Raw genomic sequence first — 3,785 nt, 5'->3', positions numbered from 1 at the left:
ATGGAGCTCTGCCATAATCCTCGTGCATTTCTCGCCATGTATACATTACAGGAGTGGGTGAGTGAACCCAAACCTGTACAACTCGCCATCAATCATTGTGTACTTGCTAGAATTTTTCTTTACCTTCCTAGCCTCTGTCGGATCCAGTGGGAGAAGGCCATCTGCCAGGCACCGCTTGTACTGTGTTATCCAGGTGTCTGGCTCATGGATAGCGCAGACCTGCGTCATATTCACCTTCTCTCCTCGACATGCTCTAATTCTCGGCGATCTCAAAGTCTCTTGAGTCAGGGACTTATGACTTCTCGCTGCTTTCTCCGTCGACTTGCTTATCTGAAGAACCAGGTGATCTGCTACAAAAGCTCTCGGCGTCTTCAGAGTTTCTTGAATCACCGTCCTCTGCCTACCCCCCTTGCCTGAACTGGCGAGCTTAGCTAGCAAGTCAGCTCGGGCATTCTGCTCTCTGGGCACATGCACTACTTCAAAGGAGGCAAAGGAACTCTTCAATTCCTGCACATACTCCAGGTAAGCCGCCATTTGTGGATCTTTAGCCTGGAACTCGCCTGTTACTTGCCCTGTGACTAGCAGCGAGTCACTCTTAGCCATCAACACCCTGGCTCCCATTTCTTTGGCCAGCAAAATCCCGGCGATCAGCGCCTCATATTCTGCTTGATTGTTACTGGCTTTGAAGGCAAACCTCAAAGATTGTTCGATCAGCACGCCGTTGGGTCCTTCCAAAATGACTCCAGCACCGCTACCCTGCTTGTTCGACGATCCATCCACTGAAAGCACCCAGCGGAAGTCGTCCCCTTCAACTCGTGTCGCCTCGGATGAGAGCTCGACCACGAAATCTGCAAAGATTTGCCCCTTGATCGGGCCTCGGGGCTCATACTTAATATCAAACTCTGACAATTCTACTGCCCACTTCACCATCCTTCCCGCAACGTCAGGCTTCTTCAAGACCTTCTGGATGGGCAGGTCAGTCATCACCAGTATGGTGAAGCTATGGAAATAGTGGCGCAACCTCCTCGCCGAAAATACCACAGCCAGCGCAGCCTTTTCCAGGGCCTGATATCTCGTTTCGGGGCCCTACAGCACCTTACTAACAAAATAAATAGGCTTCTGAGCCTGATCTTGATCCTGGGCGAGCACCGCACTCACCGCCCTCTTAGTTACAGCAAAATACAACCTGAGAGGGGTTCCGACCAGCGGTTTACACAAAACCGGCGGGCTCGCCAGATACTCCTTCAGCTTGACGAAGGCTTCCTCGCACTCCTTCGTCCAAGCAAACTTGTTATTGCGCCTTAAGCACTGAAAATAGGGATGGCCCTTTTCTCCGCTAGCTGACACGAAGCGAGACACGGCTGCCATCCGACCTGTTAGCTGTTGAAATTCCTTCACCGTAGCTGGGCTCCTCATCGCCAAGATGGCGGCACACTTATCCGGGTTGGCCTCTATGCCTCTTTCAGTCAAGAGGAAACCCAAAAACTTTCCAGCCTCCACGCCAAAGATGCATTTCTCTGGATTCAGCTTCAACTTGAACTTGGCGATCGTCGTGAACAATTCCTCCAAGTCTGCAACGTGCTTGCTTTTTTCTGGCGAGGTCACGACCATGTCATCGACGTACGCTTGCACGTTCCTTCCCAGCATCGGTGCAAGTACTCGATCCATCAACTTCTGGTACGTGGCCCCCGCGTTCTTCAGCCCAAACGGCATCACCTTGTAGCAGTAGCACAATCTCTCCGTCATGAAGGCAGTCTTCTCTTCATCCATGGGATGCATCTTGATCTGGTTATACCCCGAGAAGGCATCCAGGAAGCTCAACAACTTACACCCTGCAGCACTATCTACCAGGGCGTCTATGCTTGGTAAAGGATATGAATCCTTTGGGCAAGCCTTGTTCAGATCAGTGAAATCGACGCACATGCGCCATTTCCCATTACTCTTCTTCACCAGCACGACATTTGCCAGCCATTCAGGGTACTGGACTTCGCTGATGTGGCCTGCAGCGAGGAGTTTCTGTGTTTCGTCCCTAATCGCCTGCCTCCTCTCCTCGTTGAACTTTCTTCTTCTTTGTCGCACTGGTCTCACCAAGTTGTCCATCGCCAGATGATGGCACAAGAAGTCAGGATCGATCCCGGGCATGTCCGAAGCGGACCATGCAAAGGCATCCAGATGCCGTTCTATCACCTCAGCAATCTGGTCCTGGAGCTCGACCTCCAGAGATCTTCCCAGCTTGAAGATCTTTCCCCCGATTTCTCTCTCGAGCCACTGCTCGACGGGTTTTGGTCTGGTTTCTCCGGCGATCACCGCCTTGGCGATTCCCAGTTCCCTCGCTTCCTCAGGGCGATTCCTTGCCTCTTCTTCCTCCAGACCAGCGTTCCCCTCCCCCAGCTCAGCGTCCACCATCTCCACGTCCCTTCCGGCGGTCTCTTCTGTTACCGTCGATCTGGGCTTCACACCAGGAGGCGGGGTGGTTGTTACGTAACTCACCGATCTCTTGTTTTTCAGGCTATTCTCATAGCACTTCTTCGCTTCTTTCTGATCGGATTTGATGGTGATCACCACCCCCTCCATAGACGGCAACTTCACCTTCATGTGCCGGGTCGACGGTATGGCACCTATCCTGTTGAGCGTGGGTCTTCCCAACAGGATGTTGTATGCTGAAGGAGCGTTTACAACAAGGTATTTGATTTTCTCCGTTCTTGAACCCGCCACATCTGTAAACGTAGTCCTCAATTCTATGTACCCCCTGACCTCCACCTGGTCACCAGCGAAACCATACAAACACCCTCCATAGGGCCTCAGCTGGTCAAGGGGCAGCTCCAACTGCGTGAAAGTCGGCCAAAACATCACGTCTGCCGAGCTTCCTTGGTCCACCAGCACCCTGTGGACCTTTCTTCCTGCTGTGATCAACGAAATCACTATGGGATCGTTGTCATGAGGCACAACATCCCGAAGATCTTGCTTGGTGAATGTAATATCCACTTCCGGCGAGTGGTCTTCAAACATATCCACCGTCATCACAGACATCGCGTACCTTTTCCTCTGTGATGCGGTGCATCCACCTCCTGAGAAACCCCCTACAATGGTGTGGATTTCCCCGTGCGTAGGCACCTCGTGCTGCTGAACTTCTCCACCTGCTGGTTGGGAGCTCGACGCGCCCCCCGTCCTTCTATCCAGCAAATAGTCATTTAGGAACCCGCTCTTAACCAGATCGTCGAGCTGGTATCCTAAAGCCAAGCACGAATCCACGGCCAAAGCCCTGGTGAAAATCGCACCAGGCGTCTGGCTTGGGTCCCAGCACCTTGTCGCCCACCTTCTCTGGCGCTTTCAACCTAGCAGATATATTGGGAACGGCGATCAGGTCGGCCAATCCCATGACAAACTTGTGTTTAGGCGGGCGATTGTACTCCCGGCGTGCTGGTTGTTGGCGTCCTTGGCCCCTGCCCTTGTTCTTCCTTGGATCATAAGGATGGCGAGTCCTCTGATCCCTTCTGGCTGCCGCTGTCTCCAGCACCCTCTGTGGCTGGACCCTGGTCTGGGCGCGTGGCCTAGTGGGAGCCACGCTTCCTCTCTTCTCGGCGACTTCACTCTCGTCGGCGTTGTGGGCCACCGCAAGTCGCCTAACCTCAGCAAACGTGGCGGGGTGGGCCCTGATCAATGCCTCGCAGAATGGTCCCGGCAGCACGCCCTTCTTAAATGCGTAGACCAGCATTTCTTCATCCTTGGCCGGCGATCTGACCATCTGCGCTCCCAAGTTAGCTATGCACTGGGCAGTACCATGC

The sequence above is a fragment of the Phaseolus vulgaris genome, unplaced genomic scaffold, assembly GCF_000499845.2.
Source record: "Phaseolus vulgaris cultivar G19833 unplaced genomic scaffold, P. vulgaris v2.0 scaffold_28, whole genome shotgun sequence".
Taxonomy (NCBI): Eukaryota; Viridiplantae; Streptophyta; class Magnoliopsida; order Fabales; family Fabaceae; genus Phaseolus; species Phaseolus vulgaris.
This window is presented reverse-complemented; position numbering follows the sequence as displayed.